This window comes from Podarcis pityusensis (genome assembly GCF_964106645.2).
Source record: "Podarcis pityusensis genome assembly, chromosome: 2".
Classification (NCBI taxonomy): Eukaryota; Metazoa; Chordata; class Lepidosauria; order Squamata; family Lacertidae; genus Podarcis; species Podarcis pityusensis.
The window spans coordinates 31393579-31403621 of NC_138029.1; the positions used below are offsets into that span (position 1 = coordinate 31393579).

Here is a 10043-nt window from a genome sequence, read left to right on the forward strand (position 1 = left end):
CACCCCTGCCCAAGTGTGCAGGCCAACCTTGCACAAAAACAAGTGAGATGCCTGCCCAACCAAGTACAAAACTCAAGTCTGCAACTCCAGAACAGCAAACTTGCAGTACTGGTGGGAAACCACCCCTTGAATTATAACAAATGGGCGGATAAACATTCGGTCACAAATTCCCTGACCCAACTGCTGGGGCAGACATTACGCCCCGTAGATATCGTGGACATCTCATGGCTGCCTTCTGGACCTTATATGAGACGTATGGTTATTAACTTTAGATCTGCCCATTTCGTTGCAAAGATTCTAAAATTAAGAAACCGTACAAGAAAATGGTACATCTATTTTACAAGGGTATTCACCAATCTGACCCGTACACCGCTATGTACCAGGATAGGTGCTGTCTGTGTTGATGCTGGGCCTGTGCGCCATAAAGAACAAATAGACGGGGGAATGGAGCCGGGATCTATTACCCCACAGGGAGTGGCAAGCCTGCCCGCAAATGACTTAATTGATTTCCTACACCCCCCGCTTGGTACCCTGGTCTCTACGTGCAACGAGCCTGGCATTGGACTACCCAAGCAAGACCAGTCTGAAATGCTCTCGTCCTCATATGCCTCGATGCCGGAATTGGAGGCTTCCATTATTCTAAGCCCAATACGCAATCAAGATCCACAGCTTTTGTCAAATTTTGACCCGCTAGCAGTACCGACGCAAGATGCAGCTGTCGACCTGCTACCAGTACAGCCTATACGGGTCGGCAAAACCCTTGCTCTGCGAAAACCAACTGAACATCATGATACATCAGCTGAACAACATGATATTTGTAACGGTGTCATCGAAGATCCTCTGGGCCAAATCAACCTATTGGCCCCTCAGTTAAAGCTATCACACCTATCTAGGGACCAGCGACCTCAAACCTGGAACCACCAAGCAGGGCAGATAGAGGAGGAGCCCAGCTCAGGAGCCTCAAACCACCGGAAAAGAGATTGACTGCCACTATTTCCACCATCACCCTATTTCCACATTCTATGCTGGAATGTGGCGGGATGGCTATCTAAGCAGGGTGACGTCGACCTTCTGGATTTCCTTACAAAATTTCAGATTTTATGTCTACAGGAGACATGGTGTCTAGATCTCCATGTCCCCTCTTTACAGGGATACGAAGCCTTTGCTACCCCTGCGATAAAACCAAATTCCCGAGGCCGACCTAGTGGTGGTTTAGTCACTTTTGTTTCTACCAAGCTAAAGTGCAAGGCCCGGCAACAGCAGTGGGTGAAGAGTAACAATTTACAAATCTTACTTATTTCTAGCAGTGAAGGAGGAGATTTCCTTTGCTTTAATATATATATCCCTCCCATAGGCACCCCTCCCCAGTCGTCACAAATCTGGGAAGATTTAGAGCTATGTTTGGAGAAGGCTGAACTAGAACTCCCTGGCATGGATATCCTGCTGGCAGGTGATTTCAACGCCAGGATAGGAAATGACATTAATACGTACTGCTCTAAATCTCAGTTCCTGCCAGAGGCAGATTGGTTTATTCCCTGGTCCTCTGACGATAAGGTCTTGAATAAGGCAGGCATTACATTAATGGAGACTGCCTTCAAACATAATTTGTATAATTTGCATGGTACCCATATGGACAGGTCAGGGGGTTTCTTTTCTTTTCTTGGACCTAGAGGTGCGAGCGTTATTGATTATATCCTGGTCTCCCCAAAACTCTTGGAGAGGTCACAGGGCTTCAGGACTTTCAATAGAATTGAGAGTGATCATCTTCCTATATCAATTTCACTAATTCCCCGTGGTTTGGAGGATCCGCAATACCGCAATCACTGTGCAGACCCACCTCCAACTCTGGCCCTTCGTAGGCGTAAATGGAACAGCGACCTGGAATCTAAAATCAAACTACACCTGCATTCATCAGACTTACTGGCCTTGAGAGACCAGTGTATCTCATCTATTTCTGACCCCTTTTCAACATTTCAGCAGGTCTCAGAGTCGCTCTTCCCACTACTCACGAATTCCAACCCTCCCAAAAAACAAAACAACTTGAGGGCCTGGTTCGACAAAGACTGTAGGAATCTAAGATCTTTGCTTAGGAAATTACAAAATAAGGTAAAACAGGAAGGGACCCTGTCCTCATTGGAAAACCTGCACAGGTGGCGTTCTCATTATAAAAATACTCTAAAATTTAAGAAATCCCTCTACAGAAAGGAACAATGGGAGGCACTTGACAAAGCGATCAAATTGCGGGACGACAAAAAGTTCTGGGAAATAATTGCTCAGGGAGTTTCACCCAAAGGGAAAATTGTAACCAACAGTATTTCATCTAACTTATGGTACCAACATTTTTCCCGGCTATATACAGCTCCAAACATTGCTAAACCGAGCCAGTTCCCTCCTCTTAAAAACGATCTATTAATGGGCTGGGATCCTGTTACCGAATCAGAATGTTTACAGCTAATTAAAACACTCAAGAATGGCAAAGCTCCCGGTGAGGATATGATTCCTCCTGAGGTGTTTAAACTAAATGCCCAGTGGTGGGCTGCTATTTTGGCCCAACTTTTTACGGTAATAAATGATATATGCAAAATCCCAGAAAACTGGAAACTGAGCCTGGTAGCCCCCATCTATAAGAAGGGAGACCCCCAAGACCCCTCAAACTATCGCCCCATAAGTCTCCTGGACATTGTGTATAAACTTTATACTCGCTACCTGCTAAATAAACTGGTTGACTGGGCTGACCACTCTAACCTGCTTAATCCGGAACAGGCAGGGTTTAGAAAGGGCCATAGTACAACAGGCCATTGTTTGGTACTACAGACAATGATAGATAAGTATACAAAGGTACATAAGAGCAAACTTTTTGTGGCTTTTGTAGATCTCACATCCGCTTTTGATTCAATCTGTAGGGACAAATTATGGCAAAAACTATATGAAACAGATATTGATAGACGACTTCTCAAAATACTTAGAGAGTTACATTCAGACACCACAGTTAAAATCAGAACTGGGATGTCAGGCAACTATACTGACCCACTGCCACTGGGGAAAGGGGTTAAACAGGGCTGTTTGTTAGCGCCGTTCCTCTTTAATTTCTATATAAATGACATTGTTCAACATATGGCAAAGTATAAGTCATCAGCTCCTGCCCTGGAAGGCAAACACCTGAATATATTACTATATGCTGATGACATGGCTGTCATGGCACTTACTCGAAGGGGCCTACATAGCATGCTGGAGGGGCTCGCAGCTTATTGTTCCCAAAACTCTCTAAAGATAAATTATGACAAAACAAAAATTGTGGTATTTACTAGAGCTCGCCACACATTTAGATGGTCTTTAGATGAACACAAAATTGAACAGTGTCTTTTTTTTAAATATCTTGGTATCACTTTCCAAGCTACATCTAGCTGGCTTGCCCACTTCAAGACTGTAGCCCTTCTAACACGTAGGACAATCGGTGCTCTGCTCAGCTTTTTTTATTCGAGGGGAGGGCAACTGGTGATCCCGGCACTAAAAGCTTTTGTTGGAAAAGTGATTCCCCAGATGCTATATGGAGTAGAACTCTGGGGATGGAATCAGAAGCTGTTAGAACGGCTTGAAATCTTCCAAAATTTTTACCTCAGAAGAATTCTAGGCCTCCCTCAGAGTACTCCGGCAGCTCTCCTAAGAGTGGAAGTAGGATTACCTTCTGTGTCTGCCAGGGCCCACTTAAGATTCCTGCGTTTTTTCACCAACCTCACAGATGCCCCGAACACCTTATTGGCTAAACAAGCCTTTGTATCATTACAAAATAATACTACTTGGCATAAAAACCTACTAGATATCCTATCCAGATACAATCTACCTGAGTTTAATACCCTCAAATTGTGGAGCCCTGATAAAGTTCGGGAATGGATCTTTGAAAAAGACGCCTTTTTGGACTCCACAAAGATAAAAAACTCTGGGTTTTCCTACTGGTTTCCCCGAGTAAAAGCAGTCAAAATCTGTGCCAACTACTTGGTGGAGATCACTGATCCCACCCTTCGGAGAGCTTTTACTATGGCACGGTTTCAAACACTGCCAACTGCATATCTGACCGGTAGATTCACAAAAACCCCAGTAGAACATCGTTTATGCCCTTGCCTTATGAAAATTAAAGAGGATCTTACACATTACCTCCTCTATTGCCCCATCTACTCGGGCTTTAGAGACGCATTGCTGCAAATTATACCCAACTCTATAACCAATCCTGAAGATAGAGTAAAATTTTTGTTAGTCGATGCAAACCCACGTATTACCCATGTGGTAGCGGTTTTTGTGATGAAGGCCATGAAAGCCAGGGAAAGATTTATGGATGACAATGTAAAGACCCCTTCATCGTCTGTTTAACTCGTTGCTGTTTTCCCTCTCTTTCTATTTTGTGGGATGAAGGTTTTGTTGGCGTAGTATGTAATGAATTTTAATATTTTTTAACTATTGTTGTGTTGATGTTTGTGTACAGGCATGGTCCTCACAATAAACGGATTTGATTTGACAGGAACACTCATTTATCAGGCATCTCTTAATATAATGAGCACACATGTCACACTAATTTTTGCAATTGTAATTGTAATTAGATTGGTTGCATTGCATTCCTAATTAAATAATTTGAGTATGGTCTGCATCAAGTGAGAAACAGGAATGAGATGATCTGATTAGCAATGCATAATGAACCGTGGTTGGAGTTTGTGTTTGGACGTGATGTGGGTCAAGCCCTTTTGGAGTATGGCACTCAAAGACCAGTGAGAACGGAATGTGAAGGCAGCATGGAACGACAGTTTAGGGGTGGGGATATTGTAAGTGGACAATCAAATTGTGTGAAGGAGCATTTCCTTTTTATCTATCTCAAATATCCCAACATTCAGCTGCCTTGGATCTCCACAAGTTCTAGTGTTATGAGGGAGAAAATGTTTTCTCTGTGTGAATGCAGCCTCCAGCAGGGGCTGTTGTTGTTGTTGTTGTTGTTGTTGTTATGGAATAGGATGTCCCTATTTTCATCAGAGAACTGTTGGAGGGTATGCAGTTGGTCCCCTGCATGATAAGGGAGTCAAATGTGTACTAAAGGAAGATAAGGAGACAGCAGAGGTGAATGGTTGTTGGTTTTTGTTGGTTTTTTGTATCTGTCTTCCGAAAGGAAGCTATAAGGCACATCCCTGTGCCTGAACTAACATTTTCAGGAGGAGAGTCTGAGGAACTGAGGCAGATAATGGTAACAAGCAGTGGTGTAACATGGGTGGCCAGTACCCGGGACAAAGCAAGTATTGCGCCCCATAAACTATTAAGTGATTACAGTATTGCAGGGGTGTGTGAGAGAGACAGAAGTGGGGAGAGGGAGAGAGAGTGTAATAGAGTCTCAGTCTGGCAGAGAGGGAAGGCCAGGGCAGCGGGAGTATGCCATGCCAAAGGGCTGCTTGCTGTTGAGGGACATCATCGTGGCCAGCAGGATGGGGGGGTGGGGAGCCAGGCATCCGTGGGAAACACAACACAAAGAGGCAGGAAAAGGCACACAGAGAAACTGCAGCCTCAGCTGCTGCCACCAGCCTTTCAGATTGTTATATGCACAAAGATGGAAGGACTTATTATTGCCTACAATGGAAGGATGATTATTGAAATTAATGAATTTTGCTAAGATGGCAAAGCTGACATGCTTAATCAGAGAAAAATCACTGACGACATTTATCGATTAGAAACCCCTAATTGGACTTTCTGCACAAAAAGGAAAATGAGCTTTTAAGATCTGGGTTTGAAGACTGAAAAAAGGTTGGTTTATAGAAAGTAGAGGAGTTGCATGTTATTATGGAGTAAGAGTTTTGCATAAGTTTTTTAAGCTGATAGACGGAGATTTGAAGTCTTTTCTTTCTTTCTCTTTCTTTCTTTTAGATTTTATATTAAAAATGCTTGATATTTGATGTTGACATGCATATTTTTTCTTTGTTTTTTTAAAGCTATTTTTATTAAAGCTTGTAAAACAAACAAATCAGAGATAATGCTCAAAATATAGCTGACATCATCTAACCACCTTGCAGGATTAATCAGGATGAATGCTCAACAAACTGGTCATTTGCAAGTAGTGATGGATGACTATGCCACATCCAGTTTTCCCAGTTTCTCGTTTTCCTGTTTTAAGTTCAGCTTTTTACATTTCCATAATTCTATAAACTTTATAATGTCACCTCTTCCTCTGTCCCTTTTGAACAGAACCTGAATGTCTTGTATGCCCCAGAATGTTTCCCAGTGCATAACAAATGCAAACGCTTCCTACTGACATCACTGTCTCATCAATTAAATATTATCTTAAATGAATTAAATGCATGTAAACTCTGTGAAGTGTTTCCTGTAAAGGGATTAGTTGTTCTTGTAAATGAATTGAACCCCCCCTTTTTTTTTTGCATTACAGTAGCACTAATTTGATATGATGACTGAAAAGATGCCGGTTTTATTAGGCAGAATATGACTTCATTAAACCACTTCTTGTCTCCTGAAACTTTTCCTAATTTCCTCTTCTTGAACAGGATTGTTCTGTTTGGTAGCAAATCATACCATTTCCACACTCTGTTTCTTCAAAGTGTGTTGCACTACCACCAAAGACAAGAGTTCAATACAGGACAAACTGTCACAATGCCAATGAACAAACATGAAATGGTTTAGATGAGACTCCTTTGCTCTGCATCTCTTTTGATATGCAGCCAGCGATAGATCTTTCATAAAACGAGGCACCTATGTCCAATATATTGGTTCTGTACTCAACTTGTCCCTGTTTAAGTGAATGCTATGCTGTCCAAAAATGACAAAGAAGAATTTAGAAATGTTACACCCACCACACAATGGGCACATTGAAGTCTCCATTTTCTTTTAGGAGAGGATAAATGATTTTGATGGGCAGAGACTTCAAAAGTATATGTGTCTGGGTTTTTGTTTTTGAGATGCATTCTGGGGCAATCAAAATAGCTGCCACAATGAAAAATGCCATTGTCATTCTCCAACTATCAGCAGTTACTAGAGCAGAGCTTTCCAAACTTTTCATGTTGGTGACACATGTTTTAGATATGCATCATTTCATGACACAGTAATTCAGTTTTACTAGCAAACCAAAGGTTAAACCAGGGGTCAGCAAACTTTTACAGCAGGGGGCCGGTCCACTGTCCCTCAGACCTTGTGGGGGGCCGGACTATATTTTGAAAATAAAAATAAAAATGAACGAATTCCTATGTTCCACAAATAACCCAGAGATGCATTTTAAATAAAAGGACACATTCTACTCATGTAAAAACACGCTGATTCCCAGACTGTCCACGGACCAGATTTAGAAGGCGATTGGGCCAGATCCAGCCCCCGGGCCTTAGTTTGCCTACCCATGGGTTAAACAAACCCCTTTCCAGCCCCGGAGGGAGAGTGGGGAGCATTCATGTGACTCACCTACACACTGCAGCCGACACACTAATGTGGCGACACACAGTTTGTAAAGCCCTGGAGGACTAAATGTTAACTACTGTTTTGGCCAATAGCATTTACCTTGCTGGGGGCTATTCTGTCCCCCATGCTAACTTATATCTGTATGAAGCCATTGGGAGCTGTCGTCTGGAGATTTGAAGAACAATGTCATACGTATACTGATGACACTCTCTGTATTTCATTTGAACCGGTCTCTGAAGGCAGTATTGAGATGGATGGGGGCCTTGGCATAACCAAGGGGTGCATAATCAAGTAAATAAATAAAATTTCTTAACTAATGGACCAATTGCGTCACAGATAGCTTGGTTCTCCCTCTCCCCGCCCAACATAAATCCTGGTATGCCCATGGATGGAGGCCAGGTCCAGGCTGGGACGTTTTGTCACCTGCGGCAGAACTGAAAATGCCGTCTTCCGGCAGCATGGCCTTCCCCTCTGCAGCCACAACAGGCAGCCATTGCAGTCACCTGTCACCACCGCCTCCTTGTGCACAGTGCACAGGCACACCAGCACACCATCCCATCCCCTCTCCCCATAACTCTCCTCTTCACAGCACAAGTGTCCTGCCATTGGTGATGCTCTGGGCTGGTCAACATACTGCTGTTGCACCTACACACTGCAGACAAGGAGGAGGTGGCAGCAGATCTGGTCTCCAAGGAGTATGCCATGGCAGCCACCTACCACTGCCACCTCTTCCACAGCTGTTGCCACCCTGGTGGGCTCCATGGAGGCTAGATCTGCCACCTCTGTCTGGATCCTGCCCCTTGAGGCAGCTGACTCACCTTGCCTCATGGACAGGCTGGCACTGACCTTTATATAGGGCAGCCTCTCTGACTAACTCAGCCACTGGCTCCCTTCTCCTGAGCCTCACAAGGCAACTACTAATAACACACTGGGAATTTCTATTCAGGCCTCAGTTTTTCTCTAGTCTTTTCCTCACACCTTTCCTTGGCAACTAATTTCCCCTTCATCTCCTCAGCTGTCTCTCTCTGACAGGTAACTCCCAACTGCCGAGAACCTCTGGCAGACTGCTGTCACCCAGACCAGTCAAAATGAATTTACCTGAGCCAAGCCCAGCTAATACATTTTCAAAGCAATAGTCTCTCTTTCTCTTTCTTTCTCTCTCTCACACAAACAGCTACAGCTAAAGAGGCTTGCAACGGGGGGCCACTAGGGGGCGCATTGGAAGATGGCCGACAATACCATCTCTCCGACCCACATGGGGTAATTAAGAGGCTGTTATGGGAGTAGGCAGCCTCCCTTGTTGCCCCAAGGAAATGGGGAACACTGCCCTTGCCTGCTGTGCCCATAAATCACCCCCTAATTCGAAAGAAGGGGGTGAGGGCCCTAGGCAGAATGCCCCCGTGTGGACCTCGGCTCTCCTGGACGCTGTCTCTGATCGCGCACTAGTTGCAGCAATTTGGAATAATTAATTACAAAAGAAGCAAATGCACATATTTCAAGTGAAGAAGGGGAGTGAAGTCTGCTAATTTAAGTGACCTCTGCGAAAGAAGACGACGGGCTGAAGAAACAGGAATATTTTACGATGAAGATACACCAAAGGCAGGGTATGTTGACAACGGGGCTGAATGGGGGGGGGGGGAACCTTTTTTGGGAATGGCGCAGCAATTAATTCGGAGTTGCCATCTTGCCAAAGGATTTATAGCCGGGAGGAAGAACGGATTTGTTTTCAGACTGCATTCCTAGTGAATCTCCTCAGAGGTTTTGAGAAAGGAGGCAGATTGGTGAAGATTAATGACGCTAAGACTGTTTTGGTGTATGGAAGTGATGTTATATGGAAAACGTCTGGATATGGCTACTGGATAAAAAAAATAATATCCACGCAGGATTACAAACTGTTCTAACCAGCTTGCAGAGACTATCAGAGGTCACAAAGAGAAAGGAAAAATATATGAAAATAACAACAAGAGATGTGGAAAAATAATAAGAAAGGACTGGATAGTACTGTGAACATCATAAGGTTAGATTTGTGGACATTAAAACAGCAGTAAGAAGCAAGAAGTTGATTGGATCCCTTCGGAACTTGAAATATGGGTACCCCCAACAAAAATTTAAAATTCGGCTGTGTAATTTGGAATTTATGTAATTTGGTTTGATTTGATGTGATTGGTCGGTTAATAAAAAATTATTCTTAAAAAAAAAAGAGGCTTGCAACGTGGTAACAGTATAAGGCCTTGAACTTTGAGAACACATATTTTTTCCATCAAAACACAAACAGACACACATATAACATTTCTCCACACCAGTGTAATACTCAAAGCTGAACCATTGAAATTAATGGTCATGGTTAACTTAGGCCCACTGTTTTTGCTATGCCTACCTTGAGGAGCGCTTAGTTGGAGACAACCCTATATTTCTGCAGAGTGCTCTAAAACAAGAATCTACTGAACAGAGGAATGATAAGCCCCTGATGTGAAATAAGGAGACTGAGGTGGACTTCAGCACCATGCAAAGGTAATCGTCCCATCAGTGCAAGGATTGCTGCTTGCCTGAGGGAACCATCTTCCCTCCCCCACAATGTACTGTTCTGCTGCAATAGATGTATGTAGGTATGGTCA

At 43.5% G+C, this 10043-nt stretch overlaps 1 protein-coding gene across 1 annotated transcript in view; it reads right to left on the reverse strand.

The window, feature by feature from the left end:
- The window catches only part of LOC308471442 (autocrine proliferation repressor protein A-like), a 31725-nt gene extending 21792 nt beyond the window's left edge, over window positions 1–9933 (reverse strand). The window contains exon 1 of the mRNA XM_080995431.1: window positions 9806–9933. The gene's annotated coding sequence lies outside the window, so the exon portion shown is untranslated. The remainder of the gene's footprint in view (window positions 1–9805) is intronic.
- Between the last annotated feature and the right edge of the window lie 110 nt (window positions 9934–10043).